The sequence below is a fragment of the Carettochelys insculpta genome, chromosome 13, assembly GCF_033958435.1.
Source record: "Carettochelys insculpta isolate YL-2023 chromosome 13, ASM3395843v1, whole genome shotgun sequence".
NCBI classification, from domain to species: Eukaryota; Metazoa; Chordata; order Testudines; family Carettochelyidae; genus Carettochelys; species Carettochelys insculpta.
This window is the reverse complement of record NC_134149.1, coordinates 4541688-4558682: the sequence shown is the minus strand read 5'-3', so window position 1 is coordinate 4558682 and position 16995 is coordinate 4541688. Positions and strand designations below refer to the sequence as shown.

The window sequence follows — 16995 nt, the reverse complement described above, 5'->3', positions numbered from 1 at the left end:
TTTGTGCTTGCTCTAAACTAAAACATCTGGAGCTAGCTGCCGACACAGCATGCTAGATGAGGTAGAGTGGGTCTGAGCCAGCATGGTAATGCCTGCATTAGCCAGGCTTTTGTTAACCATTTTAAAGTCTCTTTATCACCCTTCAAAAGTGAGCTGAAATGTGCCCTTCTCTCGCTGTTTCCCTGCCATCACATTCGTAAAACATTCCAGTTGTAGAATTGCTGAGAGCAGCTGTTGTCAGTGGGAACTGCTAGGGTGTACCACTGCACTCTGCATGATGTGTACTCCAAAATGGTAAGAGGCTGAGAAATAGGATAAGCCTACCATATGTTCCTCATGGTGGTGTCCCCTCTTGTAGGTCATCTGAAGGGACAGTGGCTGTAATGATGAGAAAAGGATGGAGGGGCTACAGCTCCAAGGAGGATCCTAGGAGGAAATGCCCCTTCCCACCAGTGAGCAGTTGTCCAACCACCACTCTTTCTACAGCGTACATCACACTATGCCAGCATGAGTTTAATGCTTTCCTAGTTATTAGGGGGCTGGAACAGGAATTTGTTGGCATCCTGTCAGCTTCTACTGCCTCCACAGTCCCAGGAATAAGAAGAGACAGTATAACAACCTGTAAAAGAGAAAGGAACAGTAGAATATTGGAGGCTCAGCCATGCAACCCTTACTCATGGGAGTAGTCCCATTGGCTTTAGATAGGTTACATGCTTGAGTCAGGATTGCAAGATCAAGCTCTCTACTACTAAACCTGTGCCTAGGAGTTAGGCATGAAGCCACAGATCCAGATGATGCAGCTTTGTGCAAGGCAAATACAGACAAGCAGAGGCCTAATTAATGTTTGCAAAGTGCTATGAGGTCCCCTCACAGAAGGGCTCAGTGAAGCAGGATTTGCTGCTGCTGTTGTTCAGGAGTGTTCTGTTTACTTTCCCAGTGTCTGGCTTTATTTAGAGTCTGCAGCTAATATGGGTTGAGCCTCAGCATTGTTCTCCAGGGAGGAGATTTTCTTCCCCGGCTCTGTGAGCTCATCAGCCTGCTTGCGACTTTGGCTCATAGAAAGAGTTAAATCCTTTTCCGCAAATGCCTGTGCTGACAAGAATAACCTCTGATAACTTGTGAAAGCTCAGTGCTGGGGGAGCCTTCAGCCACAGTGATGTGAGGCAGCAGCCCTTTGAAGGGATGAATTCAGCTGAAAACCAGCATCTGGTTGATCTCGGTGGTGGTGTTGACGTAGCTAATGTTGATTTCACTTAACCAGCAAGCAAAGGCCAGAAGCTGCCTGAGGCAGCTCCCAGAGAGTCTGCTGGGCCAAATGCTGCTCTTAGTTATACTGGGGTAAATCCACCATGACTTCAGTGGAGAGGCTCTGGGTTAACAACGGTCTGTTGAGAGAGGAATTTGGGTGCTTTGGAAATTGAGTGAATATTGGTGGCAGGGTGTTCTTGTGGTTGACGCACTGAATTGGGACCAAAGCAATCCGGGTCAGGACACAGCATGCCTGCTGGCTTCCTATATGACCTTGAGGAACCCACTTCACCCTCTTCTGTGTTTAATTGTCCCCCACCTGTAAAATGGGAATAAAAAGACTTTCCTACTTCCTGGGGAGAAATACACTGATTTACACCCGCTCAAAATGTGGCCCAGAGCAATAAACATGGATGGAGCTGAGGTTGCCCACTGGTTGCTCATGATGAGGTTGGTGAGACATGGGCTGTCTGGGGTGGCAAGGGTGCCATTTTGGGGGGGCAGGGCGGGGCAGGGCAGGGAAGGAGCCATATGCATCAGGGACTCTGCTTGCTCTTTTGCTCGTTCCTCCGTCAGGGAGCGAGGGAGAGTACATGGATTGTGTGCGTGCCTCTCCCTCCTGGCTGGTGAGGGGAGGGGGCAGAGGGCTCAGTCACGCACTGTGTGCGCTTTCCTCTTGCAACCTGGTAGTCAGGAGGAATGGGAAGAAGCACAAGCAGCGACTGGCTACTGCCATACGTGCCCTAACAAGTGGCGGACTGTGAAGAACACCTGCTCTCCCCAGGCTCCAACTGGCTCCCTGCCCTATGGCTAGTGCCCCCCTCCCCTCCCCGCTTTCCCAAAATGGTGCTCGTGCGTGACAGGAGTTTGAGATGGGAATGCTGGGAAACTGCCCGGCTCTTCCTAACGTGCGTTAGGGGGCTGGAGAGGCCTAGCAACCATTTCTCAACGTAACCAAGTTTCTGTGTGTGGGATATAACTAACACGTGGATGAACCTCAGTGGGGCTAATTGCCGAGCAGTCAGACGGTTGCCTAGACTATAATGGGAACACATTTTCAGAGTGTTCTGAGGGGGCCTAATGAGATGTTAACACTCAGTATTTTTATTAGACGTTTCAGGGACTGTATTTCAAAATGCAGGGCACCGCATGAACTGAACAATTAAAAATAAATGGGTTTTGAGCCTGCTGTGTGGATGGGCAGATATAATTAGGGGAAAAACATTTCTGATTAGAATAATTATCAGTGCATGCATTAGCTGCAGCTGAACAAGGCCCTTGATTTAAAACTTCTTGCTTTGTTCTTGTGAAAAGGCATGGGACTAGAGTGTGGCGCCTCCAATGGCAACGAGTTAGTGAGGGAGAGGACACAGGGAACCCTTTCCCATCCCTGGTGTGCCAACATAAGGGGAGACATAACTTAGGCCTTGGAAGTTCAGGGTTGTAGTCCAGCATGGTGGTGTCTGGGTGGCACAAGGAGGGATGCCGGACAGGTGGCTCCTTTGCAAAGGTGAAACAAGAATAGTTAACTCGTTGTTTGTCCCAGCTGGTTTGAACCCTGTGGTTATGCTACGCTGCGGCCCAGTGTCAGCAGCCCGGCGTGTGTGTGGCTACACACCATAGTTACAGGCAGGCTATGTTGTGCATCGGGGAAAGCCTCTGGCAGAAGAGACTAAAGAGAGCAGAGCAGGCGGAGGGGCTTGGCTGGGGTGAGGACGGGGCCCTGTAGGGTACACACTCACATATGTACCCTCACCCTGCAGGTGTGCCTCTCCTGTCCAAAGCTGCACCTCACTGGCTGTACTGTTGTTTTTGCCTGTGTGAGGGGGGACTGTGTGGATGTATTCACTACATGCCGCTACCTGGATTCCTGCAGTGTTGAGCTGCTAATCACCTGGGTGAAATTCAGGCTGGTGCACAGCTGTCGTCAGTGAGTGCTGGCCTTGCACAGTCCCTCTGTACGGGTGGCTTTCACCTCTGGTGATTATAGGTGCACCTCTTAGCCTTTAGTTTGGCTTCACCATCTTGTCCTCTTGCATCTGCTGATTAACCCATGTCATCCCTCGTGGCCTCCACCTTCTCTGTCCTCTTCATCTCCGTGGTACTTTCCGCTGTAAGCTCTGTCTTTTGTACCTCTACTTCCCTGTAATAGGACTTCTCAAAGAGGTGCACAGATGCCCAGATACATCACATCAGCAGCTCTCTAGAAAGCATTAGCCTTGGCCAACGCCCTCTATTGAGCTATGGTGCAACCGGGGCTATGGGTTGAACTTGAAAGTAGCAGTAGAAACTCCTTCTTTACTGCTTCCTTGCAATGGGCTGGGAGTCATTGGGAACTGGGGAGGGTGTGTGGTGCCCCTCATGTAGCTCCTCAGTTCCGTGGACCCTTGCATGGGGCCAGGGAACCAACTGGTGAAGAAAGTAGTCCAGGGGAGCCCTATTCATCCTTTTCCAGAGTCCTGCATGGGGCCAGTTGGAGCCTGGGGAGGGCAGGTGTTCTTCATAGTCCACAACTGATTAGATGCCAGGGAGAGTTTAGTATCTTATCTCAGCCCAAGTATCAGAGAGGTAGCCGTGTTAGTCTGTATCTTCAAAAACAACAAGAAGTCCTGTGGCACATTATAGACTAACAGATATTTTGGAGCATAAGCTTTTGTGGGCAAAGACCCGCTTCATTTGATTAAGCAGGTCATTGCCCATGAAAGCTTATGCTCCAAAATATCTGTTAGGCTATAAGGTGCCACAGGACTTCTTGTTATCACAGCACAGTTCCTGCTGAAGATGCCACAGAGGAGTGAGGAGAAGGAATGAGTTAGGGCATGTATCGCGGCTTTATCTTCTACCCTGCAGAAAAGACCCTTATAAACATCAGCAGGGCAGCAGAAAATGATGTACAAATTGTAAAGACACAGGCCTGGTCTACATGTGCGAGAATTGACCATCTCTTTCACCTACGCAAAGAATGTGGCTGAAATCAGCATACTCACTGCAATGTCTTGCACTCACCAAGGTCAATGCTGGCTACTTTTCTCATCCTGGGGGAAAACCGGTGTTGCCAGGAGTGAGCTCAGAGATCAATTTATCATGTCTGCAGTAGGTGCGATAAATCAACAGCCAGTGTAGTGTCAATCCACCATAGTGTAGACAAGGCTCAAGTGAAGCAGCATTTCAGGATTAACTGTGTGTGGAGTCCTAAACACAGTGCTCACCACTCCTGTTAAAACACTGGTAGAGAATTGGTCTTGTTTTGGATTTCATTCTGTTATGCTCAGAAAATGCAGGGATGGCAGACATTTAGATCCAAAAGAATGAGACAAACATGGATTTCAATGCACATTTTTGCTTCTGCAGGAGTAGGAATCATGTGAGCTTTGAGTTCAGCCCTGATTTGGTACTTCAGCACATCTGTACTTTATTGCTGGGATTAGTGCCATTGAAGCAGATGGGGCTGCTAATGTGATTAAAGCGATATATTTTCAGTAGAGATTGGGAAGTGATAGTACTACATACAAGACCCTGGTTTAACTTCATGTGGCCTACTGTGTGCCTTTCTGTCCCCTCATGTGGAAGAGAGGAGAACTCAGATGGGAACAGGTGCAGAGAAGGTCTACAAGGATGCTCTGTGAAACGGAAAACTCCCCTATGAGAGGAGACTCAAAGGGTTTGGCTCATTTAGGCTAAGCAAATGACGACCAAGGGAGACAGGATTGTTCTCTACAAATACATCAGAGGGAGAAATACCAGGGAGGGAGAGGAGTTAGTTATGTGAAGTGCCAAATGTGTATAAATGAGTCAGCCACAAGTTTAGGCTTGATGTTGATAGCTTTCAAACCATCAGAGGAGTTAAGTTCAAGAGGGTATGAGGAGGCTGCCTACGTCGGCTTGTAGCCCATCTGTGATGGCTACTGGCAAATACCACAGGTGGCTGGTGATGGGAGGGCTCAGAGTTGCTACAGAGAATTCTTTCCCGGGTGCATGGCTGCTGGTCTTGTCCACATGCTCAGTTTACCCAATGGCTGTAGTTGGGGTGAGGAAGGATTTTCAAACAGTCCCCCCACTTCCCAACAGATTAGCGGTGACCCTGTGGGTTGTTGTGGTTTTTTTTCCTGCCTTCCTCTGCAGCATGGCGCAGGGGTCACTTGCAGGGTTAAACTAGAGTAAATAGTGATTCCCTATAACCTGAAGTCTGTAAACCATAATTTGAGGACTTCAGTAACTCAGCCAGAGGTCAGGGGTCTATTACAGAAGCGGATGAGTGAGGTTTTATGGCCTGTGTTGTGCAGGAAGTCAGGTTAGAGGATCATGGTGATCCTTCTAGCTTTAAATCCTGCATACTTGCTGTACTGAGGCCATAGTTTTTAATAAAGATGAGAAGGCAGCTGGAGCCATTCACTAGTTTTAATTAGATTTTCATTTTTGTTTTTCAGCTTTTTAAAGAATTGACTGGCGACATGACACCATTTGTTTCATTCCATTTTAATGTATTAAATTATGACAAGAATTTTCCTCCTACAGAAAACAGTAAAAAATTAATCAGGACTTTTTTCTGTTCTTTGTAGCACTGTATGTTAATTAGACCTCAGAAAAGCTACATAAAGTTTTATGCCACAGAAATATCTTTCCAAACTTTTTTTTTTTTTGTCCATGTAATTAAATGAAACCAAACTAAGGAATTCAACAATGTGGTTTTAAAAATTGTTTTGGGCTGTACCTGTGGAAGCAGATCACTGCAACCTGTGTGATGACAAGTGTGATGAGAGGAAATCCAGTTCGGGAACATCCGGCTTTAACCAAGCGAATTTACATACTGTTGTGTCATAGCCAGTGGGCAACATGTTGAAATTTACAAAGATCCTTTGTTCCCTGTGATTCTTGTGCATTTTAATGTACAGTGGTTGTCACTGAAAAGAATGTACTTACCACAGATACTACACTGCGATCTCTGTTGCTTGTTCTGGCCAAGGGAAAGGTAGATAGTGTTGCTGAATGTTACTTGGTTGGAGAGGTTGACTTTTTATGGCAACCACTCTACTTCCCATCCGCCTAAATTAGCCTGAGAACTGCAGAAATAAGCACTACAATCACATAGCTGCTCAAATGCCAGAAAGCAGGTCAGAAAACCCAAAAGTTACTGCTTTTGTAATTTCTCATTAATTGTTTAGCCAATTTCATGTAGCTGCAAAAACAACGAGAAGTCCCGTGGCATCTTGTAAACCAGCAGATTTTTGGAGCATAAGCTTTCTTGGGCAAAGACCCACTTTTGTCACATGCATTGGAGTCCAATTTCATGATATTTTTTGGGACCTGACTCCATTTCTTAATTTCAAAATGGAAAAAGAACTGTTCTACCACTGACAAAAAGCATTTCTGAATATGAAACACCCAGTGCATTCAGAGAAACAAAATTGAAAAGACCATCGGGGCAATAGTAGCACTGTCTGGTGACTTTCAATAATGTTACAGACAATGTAAAAATATTATGCCACAAATGAGAGAAGTAACTTCAGCCTTGTCTATCTGGATGGCGTCCTTGTTAAAAATTTGCAATAGAGTGTAAATCAGAATGGAACAAGTCTGTTGAGTTTTCTTTTATTACTGCCACGGGAAACATTCTTGGTCTCTATTTCCTTGCTGCTCAATATATTGCAAGCCTTTTCCAAGCTTGTAACTAAATATTTTGAGCAGCTTGAAAAATGACTAGCACTGAATCATATAGATTGTTCCTCTGGCAGCCAGGTTATTCTTGCAAAGTGTTCTTGTTCTCTTTCTAGGGTTTTGTCCATGTCTTTCTGTAATATAACCCTTAGCAATAAGTCTGAAGGTGTCTAGTTTATCGGATATATTAAAGAACTATTTCCTCTTTATGTCACTCTGCCCATATGATTTTTGCTTTGATTCTATCCTTCATCTTAGAATAGTACAAAAAATATTCCCAGTCCAGAAGCTGTACTTTTTGGTAAATTGACAGGAAGTAAAACCTGGTGACATTTTCATGATGAATAGTGAAGTTTCCATGGAATAATACTTTTTGCTTCAACTGAATGTTCATAGGAAAAGTATATGTGGCCTTGAAAGATTTCAAGAAACATGGATGTGGAAGGCACAGGGCAGAGGGTTAAGTGCTGTGTGGAAAGTAAATTAATTTTTCTGATGAATTTTTTTCCAACTTTCTAATGCTGAAGCAAAGTCTCTAGTCGTCATGAATGATCTCTTCAGAGGGCTGCGGAATTCCCAGGGCCTGGTTCTGTGCTGCAGCGTCAGCAATAAGGTAGAGAAGTGTGAATTGATTTGGCATTCCCTGGATGATCAAAATGAGTGCAAACGTACATGCCGAGGTGATAGAATGTCAGATTAGCAGCAGGAAAGGCTACTTACAAGGAGGTGTAGTGCTAGGGACAGCAGAAAGGTACTAAAAGGGCTAAAATTTGCCTCTGGCCTTATTGTTGTGGGATGAGGTTTTTCAAAAGAGCTGAAGAATTAGGTGCCCAAGTCTTATTGAATTTCAATGGATGGTTGGCTTGGAAAATCCCAGCTTGAGTTTCTAATGTGCTCTGAAACAGCCAAGACATGAAAAATATTGGAGAAAGGTACCCTAATTCTAGTGAGACTGCTGGGTAATTTCTAAGCAGTATGTATAAGTTAGACAACCTTTGGCCTTCCTTCCATTCCTGCATCTGTCCATCCACCCCTTCCTTCCTTTTCATATTTGAAGAAGAGAGGACAGAAATCTGAGGCAAAAAAAGCTGTTGTGAATCAAAAGTAATTCCTTCAGAGTTAAAATGTGCTTTATAATCGAAACAAAACAAAAAAAAATGTGCCACATGTTCTTAAATATTTCCCACTGTTATTATGTGGTGTATATTCATATTACATTGATGTTTGGCGGCAATGCCACTGGTGAGGAATCCAAAATTTGTTTTGTGTTTGGTAATATTTTATGCATCTGAGCTAGGAAAGTAAATGCACTTGTAAAGAATAACACAAGATTTATTTGTTCTTCCAATGAGAAGCTGAAAACTGTTCGTGAATGTCCCAGTTATGCAAATACTTAAGCACATGGATGACTACTTATGTGATTTAAGTTACTCCTGTGTTCACAGGCTCAGGTCTCAAGGAGCAACTACAGAGATAATTTGGTCTAAGTAAGGAATGCAGGATTGGTCTTTTACGCTGCTAGGTATTAATGTGCTTTAGAATAGCATTCTTAATAAGGTGCAAAGCAAGTTAACCATGTGTAAACCTTGGTCAAAGATCTAGCTGATTTGGAGACTCTTCTTTACTTACAAAGCTCAGGGAATCTGATGGTCCTACTACAGCAGGAATGGCAGTGACATCTGTAGTTAAGGTTGTGTGAGTATTTCCATCCGGAACTCCTCTTTTCAGTCATTCACAGCTTTTTTTTTTTTTTTTTTTGACAAATTGAGAGGTAAAAATCCTCAGCTGACAGCTATTTCATTTCCTAGCTGACCTGTCTTTTTTCATGCAGAGTTGGTGAAGATTTTAAAAATAATATTTTCAGAATGAGGAAATGATGTGTGTAGTATTAAAGTTTGTGTTTCAGTGATTTCTCTGAGCAGCAAAGGTAGCCACTGCAATCATGGAAAATGTATAAACTATTGAAAGACAAGTTTAAATAGATTCAAGTGAGCAGTGTTGAAGACGTAGTCTTAGATGTCATAATTAACAAAAAAGGTTGCGGTGGTTGTGTGTTATGGTTCCACCCAGCTATAAAATCCCAGTGGAGAGATTGTATATTCATTGGCATGTAGACAGAGCAGATCATTTACAGATGATGGGTACAGAGTTGACTTCCAGAAGGTCACCATTGAGGAATTGTATAGAGAGATGCAGCCGAAAGAGAACCTGCTGCAAAAAGTTATAAAAGGGAAGCGAGTGATAACACTGCTGTTAACTTTCTGTCTGATTCCACTCTCCTGCGTCCATGTTTCAGTTGGGTAGAGTAGGGTTCTTCACTTCTGATCAAAAGTGCTGTAATGCATACTTAAAGCACCCCCCACGTTTTACCCCAGAGCTGAATGAACAGAAGCTACAACTATTTGGGCATATTTGCAGAATGAACGATGAATGAAAAATCAAGACCCTGGTATTCGGCATAACGGATGGTTCGAATAGAAGAGGCAGACCCCACAGAGAATGGGTAGATGATATAGTAGATTGGTGCAGAGCTAGTCTACGGAAACTAAGCCACTCCGCACTGGACAGGGAAAGACAGAAGGAAGTAATGAGAGAGGCATCAGATGCCAGCAGGTGCTGAGCCCACGGTTGTTGGTGATGATGGTGAGTTACCTTGAGGTAAAAATTACACTGCAGTGCCATGTCTCTTTTAGGATTTTATTGAGGGATGGCTAGCACTCCTTTAGTTAACCTGCTGTAAACCCCTCACCCCCTTTTTGGCAGTGAAGACTGAGCCTGAAGTATAGTGAGACAATTACTTGTTTGTAAAGGAAACATCCCAGCTCCATATGTTGTGTTGCATGCAAAAAACTAAAGCGCTTCCCTTTCATAAGGTGCCCATCTCCCATTGAAAGTCAATAGATAAATGCCTAAAATCCCCACCTAAATTTAAGAGAACCTTCAAGTTGCCTCGTTCATCAGTCACAGGTCAGGAAATGTCAAAAAGTGAAGGTTGCATGTGCAGTCTCCACTCTGTCCCTTTGTGTTCAGCCACTAGGAAAGTTGCCATCAGCATGATTACATACTAGCATGCAAATTTTTTTTTTCAGATTTGCAAGATGCTTGCACCATGTAACGTGGATTGCTAGTGCAGCAGGTTCTGCCAGAGTTCGCTCATTTCCTGCGTACCTTGTAAATGAATGGCTTCAGTGGCTTCTGTGTGGCCTGTACTGAGCAGGAAGCGCTGTGCATGTGAATTGAGGAGTTTGTGTTTAATTGAGAAATTAAATTTGATCACACATCAATAGGACGGTGGTAAAACCGCACATGCATCAAGATTAAAGCTACCTTTAACTTTGTTGTGTCCTGACTTCTGAGTGTCAGCTTAATTCAGGGGTGGATTAAGAACAGGTGAGGCCCGGGGATGACAGGCACACGTCCCCTCCCCGCCATATATTAAAATCTATTCGTGCTTATTATTACTCATGATGCATAATAAAATGCTCTTAATGTTGAAATAAGAATGATGTGACACATTTCTTGTGTTCCATGAAAGCAAATTGTTTAAATAAAATGGAGTTATGAAGTCTTGGGGCCTCTCATGCCTGGGGACCGTGAGGCAACTGCCTCTTTTGCCCTTGTGTTAATCCACCACTGCCTTGATGAGTGTTTGTTCAGGTTTATAAAGGGAAACTGCAGTGGATTCTGCTTTGAGACTGAGGAGCTGAGGAGAGCATATTGGACATTGGGAGCGGTATTATTTGGGGTGGGATTTATTGGGTCTGTGATATTAACAAACGTGTCATCCTTCCTTGGCATTTCTTCCAGTTCTCACTTCTGTTCCCAGCAGCTCCGTTGTTCTCCGTCAGCTGCAGAAAGATTGCCAGGCTCTGTCTTCTGCTTTTGAGCCTTTGCTGCTGGACCTCATTTTGGGACCTAATCTCCTTTCAAACCCTTGATGAAGGAAGAACAGTTTCTCCCCTCTCTCTCCCCCACAACCACAAGCAGATTTCCGTGTGCCTCTGAACTCTGCAGGAGCCTGCAGCAGCTGACAAGGTTCTGTCTGTTCAATCCTGAGCCACTCTGACGCCTACATCAGTGTCTTAAGTAGCTGCAGCTCCAGGGAGGACCTACCCTTTTCTGAAAAGCTGGCTTTTCAATTAAGCAACATATTTTTATGATCTGCGCTGAGAGCAGAGTGATTTCATGCTTATGTCAATAATTCCCACTCAATGGACTGTTATGACCTTTTTTACTTCTTTTCTTTTTTTATCGTTTCCATTTCATAATGGCAACGTGACACTCCATGCACTGCATTTCTGGGGAGTTATTGCACTTAAGTAGCTGAAGTCATTCAGACATTGGCATCATGCCTCTGAGCCTACCTGAGCCGGGCAGTAATTCTCTTTCAATTGCTGGATAGATGGTCTTATTGCATAAATTGTCTGTCTGTGCAAACCAGTTGTTGCCTGTTACCTACACTCTAGAGGAAGGGTGCAGCTATTTTTGTAGGCAGGTGCTCTGTCATCCAAGATAAATTGCCCTTTATGTCATCCTATTTGTATTACCATAGTTAAAGGGTCATACAGCATAAGTGCCTCAAGTGTGAGGCTGATAGCTTGGCCCTCGACTGATAACACTGCTGTTAACTTTCTGTCTGATTCCACTCTCCCGTGTCCATGTTTCAGTTGGGTAGAGTAGGGTTCTTCACTTCTGATCAAAAGTGCTGTAATGCATACTTAAAGCAACCCCCACGTTTTACCCCAGAGCTGAATGAAGCACTGCATGAAAATGCCCTGGAGGTATAATCTGCATACTAATATGTAAAGCTCTTTAGGATACTTTTGCATTAAGCAGATGCAAATAGTCTCAGAGGGATAGCTGTGTCAGTCTGTATCTTCACGAAACAAAGCAAGCAGTCCTGTAGCACCTTAAAGACTAACAATTGTATTTATTAGGCAATGCGCTTTTGTGGGAAAGACCCACTTCATCAGCTTCTGGAGCAGAAGTGAGAAACCAGCAAAATATAAAATGTAAGGAGTGGGGAGGTGTAGGCTTCTTTGTAGACGTTTCTGTAACTTTTGGGGTATTTTTACGGATAGGGTTGTTAACCCTAAGCCAACCCCTTTTACCAAGACAATGAGGATCAACCAGTCCAACACCGCCACCATCACACTGGGAGGGGATGACCTGGAAGATGTGGAGCAGTTCATCTACTTGTGGAGTATTATGGGCATAGATGGAGGATCATATAAGGGTATCAATGCTGAGAGAACATTGTGCCAAAGCTGGAGCTGCAAGCCACCCTGAGTTGGTCTCTTGGAAAATGTCATTAAGACTTTTGTAGAAATTCCAAAGCAATCTTCTTCCAGTGCAGCCCGTAAGAATTTCAACTACCTGATGTCCTAGGCTAGATGGTTTTTACCATCAGCAAACCCAGGGAACAAGAAGTCTAGGGATCTGCTGCATTATAGCTCCCTTCTGTTCTCCCTACTGGATCCTTTTTTTGTGAGCTCACAGGGGATCAAAGCTCAAAAGTGGTGTTCTTTTTGAAATACTTGGAATTTGACCATGGGGTCGGTTGCTGGCGTCGGTTTTGAAGCTACCTGGGGTCTTGGAGAAAGATATTAGAACAGAAGATGGGGATTTGTTCAGCGGGGAGCTGGGAAGGGTAATTTGGATCTGTCAGTCTTCACTGGGTAGCTTTTTAAATTTCTTGACATGTGTCCTCTGCTTCCCTATTAAATTCTCAAACGGATAAACACAACAGCTCCAAGAACCAACAACAAAACAAGAGATTCATTGCCAGTTCTTGAAAAATATGAAGTGATTCTCTTGACTCAGAAAGCCCTGGTACTCTGAAAGCATATTCTTTAAGAACACCACTGTTCCCAATTCGTCTCTGAAGCATCTCTATTCATAGAAGTTTTGCATAGGAGTTTGGAATATTTTCTAATCAGTGAAGATTCCTCAGGCTGTGAAGCCAGCTTGCAAAGCACAGAGGTTTGGGAAAAGGGAAGAAAGGTGACTTTTCTGAGGCAACCCACAGAGAACAGGTTAGAAATTAATGGTGAGATATAGCATGAAAAACCCAATACATGTTTTATCTGGCTCTCAGAGATGTTGGCCCGAAAGGGACTTTGTAGTTTTTGTCAAGGCAGAAGCTATTCTCAGTGCTTTTAAGAATAAAGGAGAAAAGGTTCTTAATTTCACTGCCCTACTTAGACACTTATTTTCAGGTGTTTCAGCTGGCGCAACGTTAACTGGTCCACCTTCTGCAGAAGTATGAGGATGTGGGTTCTCTGGATTGTGTAGAGCCCCTACCATGGTTGCATGATGGAGATGGGTACCAAGCAGACATCTTACAGGGGGCTGGATAAAACTATCATTGTGGATTAATATGAGGGTGGGGGGTACATAAGCAATCCTTATTTAAGCATTTCCTAACCTTTGGGGTTCCTGATTTTTCAGCCTTCACATTTTTATAAAGTAGCTTTTTGCATAGAATTGAAGGTTTATATCACAGTAGAATCTGTAGATCTTGCTCAAGATGAGGGCCGGGTCATGCCAAGTGCTGTATATACAAAGATAAAGACACAGTACATGTCCTAAGGTCCGTACAGTCTAAGAAATTATCTCTTTAATATAGGATAATGCTCTTCCCCCAAGTGGGCCCACCTCCCGTCAGAGGGCTGGTTGCTGATCGAGCTGACAGCAACCATCTTGTGGGAAGGTGATGTAACTTGTGATCCTGCTGGTATTGGGTGCCAGTGCTCATTGGTTTCCATTCGGCTCCCATGCAGATTTAGCAAACGAGAAAAGGACGTGATGGATTAAATATTAACCATGGGCTTCAATTATTAAACGGGAATAATTTTCATGCAAATGGAGCCTGGTTGCGTGGTTCCAGGCGAACACAGATCAAAGCTGATATACTTCAAAGTGTCAGTGACCTCTGAACCAAGAGGCAATTCCCTATTTTCATCATTTTATTATCAGTACCCTGGAGGATGAGGGACTAGAACAATGTAGCTGCTGAGCATAAAAAATGCTTACATGTCTGTGTGTTGGGGAAATCTGCTCCTTTTTTAGTTTGTTGTAACTGGTGCGCTCTGGTGGGACATTACTGAGTGTATTTAATTCAGGGCAAACTGCTTAAAGCAGGGCTGTCAAAGCTCAAGACTGTGTCTCTCACTTACAGAGCACACCCAATCAGTTAAAAAGAGCACTTCTGTCTTGCTACACTGGCTAACAAGAAATCATACAAGCAATTCCCTCAGACACTCCAGCTCCTCGGTATCACAATCAGTTACACTCCTTATCTAGGATGAATGGTTATGAAAAACAGTCTCATCAAATAAGTTTCTTCTGATTCCAAAGGAAGAGCCACATGTCTAGGTCAACGTATGTAGCTCAAATCTTACTCAAAAATCACACTGCTGCCATGTCTTTAGTGTCAAAAATCTAAAGGTTTATTCATAAAGAAAAGAAGTAAAGATGAGTTAAAATTATGAAAGGAATCAAATCCATACAATTGCAAATTTCCTGATTTCAGGCTTGTACCAGCAATGGAATAAAGTGCTGGCTCAAGTCAAGTCTCTGATTACTTCCAAATCATGGGAAGGATGCCACTCCCTTTGTTAGAATACTCCTTCTAGTGAGTGTCTATTGTCCAGATCGTTGAGTATTAGAGTATGTGGAGCAGGAAAGCTGGAGGAGTTTCCAGGGCCTTTTATACCTTCCACCATATGGAGGGAATCCCATTGTCCTTACTACATAAAAGTGTTCGGTCATATGATCTGTCATATGGGCAAATCACCTGTCTATGCATGAGTCAGTTCTTAACAGGTGGAAGCCATTGACCACGTGCTAATCTGAACCTTCTCAAGGAAGTCCATTCAGTGTAGTTGGGTGTCTCCCAGGCTTTACTGTGAGTTTAAGAATTCTTTTGATGAGCCATTCAACTTGACTGGTCCCTCCAAGACATGCTGGCTGGTAAATACTTTGTGGGTGTTACCCCAGGATCAAACATTTGAAATCAGGTATAGAGCCAAAAATGCTACATGCATACAAATAGCATAATCGTACCCCTTGTAACCTTTTCATCAACTCCTCATTTGGCATGCTTCATACAAGATTTTTTACAAATCTGTCTCAGTGATTGCAACAGTGACTGTGATATTTTAATGAGATAACGTCACTCCTGTTCACTTGCATACCTAGACAGAGGAAATGTGGATACTTTGGTACTATTTGAGGAGGAAAATACCAAAAGATGTACAATCAGACCACAACTGCTATGTGAGATGCTTGCTGGAGGTGCTCTTAATTAATTCTGTTTGTGGTTGGAAGCAGACACACACACAATGTTCCCCTATGTCCTGGAGAGAGGATGGGTAAAATGTGAAATTGTGATTCTGGACATACCGATGCAGCCTTCATGAAGTCAAAGGGAGTTGTCTGTATATATTTGGCCCTGAATACAGATGTCTAAGTACCATATTGAATCCTCCTCAGAAAACTTCCTCTGAATTATAAAACCACATGGAAAACCTTGAAAGGAACACCAGGAGAAATGTTGGGGGTGAGAAAGGATCATCTTTTCAAACAAATAAACACAATTATTTTGGTGAGCTCCTCATGTTAGGTCTCCTTGTTGCTTTAATATTGCTGGGCATTAGAGGAAGACCCCTTTCCCCATTTTTCAGCATCGTTGGCAGAGGCTGAGTTTGTTGCCTTCGTTCACAAGGACCTGGATATCACAGTTTGTTGGGTGTAGGTGTCTGCCTGGCTCTGGAAGGTTCATATGGAACTCACCTGGTGGAAAGTAGGTAAAATCCCGGGTGCAGGAAAGTATGGGCGACACTTTCTGAGCTTGGCCAGCCATTCGTCACAATACAATCATTTTGGGCCCAATTCTGGATCCTCACTCTACAAGCAGCTCTCCCCCTGCCCCTTTCACATGTACTAGGCAGGTAGTTCCATTCCCTGAACCCCACCCCTCACTCGGCAGAGAATACTGCCTTCTGTCAATCCCCCACACCAACAGTTGTCACCACTGACCACCTAGAGAGGTCACCTGCCCCCCACCCAACCAACATCCCAGCTGGCAAAGACCTTGGAGTCACCCATCTGCTACACCTGTGAGTGCTGGGGAGAGGCAAACATGGTATTTTGAGAGATTGGGGGGATGGGACGGGAAGCATGGCTGCCAGCTGGTGGGGTTATGCCTGGAGCAGCTTTTCAGCCCTGCCAGCAGAGAGACAACCTGGGGATTGTGCCACACATGGGTTGGCTTTCATGCCTGGCAGCCTCTTTTCGTTCCTTCTGGCTGATCTCTGCCCCATCTTGCTGGTGCCTGGCCATGTTAATAGCACTGAGAGTGGGGAAATGGCATAACCCACACACCAAAACGAGCTGCCCTTTGCACTTCTCCCTCTCAACCAAGTCCACCAGGTAACTCCTGTCCTTCTCACCCAGCTTCCAACCAAACTTCCAGGTCCCTCTCACCACCATCTTTCCAAGGAAGAATGCCAGCGTTTAATATTTCCTGATTTGACATAATATACAAGTTGGTGTCAACTATGTAACGTTCTTAAATGATGAGATTTAATACAGAATTCCTGTTAATTTCAAATCAATATGAGCGAGTGAGTGAACTTGCAATCCGACTCCATTTTTGTAATCAATATTTTCTTTAAAAGCTGACGTTTAATGAGATTGGAGCTTTTGTTGTTTGAAATGCAACTTGTGTTTAAAAAATTTAAACACTCCTCAGACCTTGCCCTGTCTCCAATGTCATACAGTTCAACCCTGGACCGAGCAGTGAAAGCTACGGATGTGATATGAGTCAGCTGATGGACATCAATGTGAATGGGACTTCAGTCTTAGCAACAAAAACATGTTCTAGTATTTATTGTTCCATCTCAGGCCTTGGCTATACTACCATAGGCTGTCAACATAATTATGCAACTTCGGCTATGCGAATAATGTAGCTGAAGTCAACATAGGTAGGTCTGCTTTTTGTGGTATCTTCACAGCAGTAAGTTGATAGCTGAGGCTCTTCCATCAATTCCACTTACTCTTCTCCTTTGGTAAAGTCCCAGAGTCGAT

General features: G+C 44.0%; 1 protein-coding gene across 2 annotated transcripts in view; it reads left to right on the top strand.

The window, feature by feature from the left end:
• GPC3 (glypican 3) overlaps positions 1 to 16995 on the top strand; it is a 262973-nt gene that overhangs the window by 108049 nt on the left and 137929 nt on the right. The window lies entirely within an intron of this gene.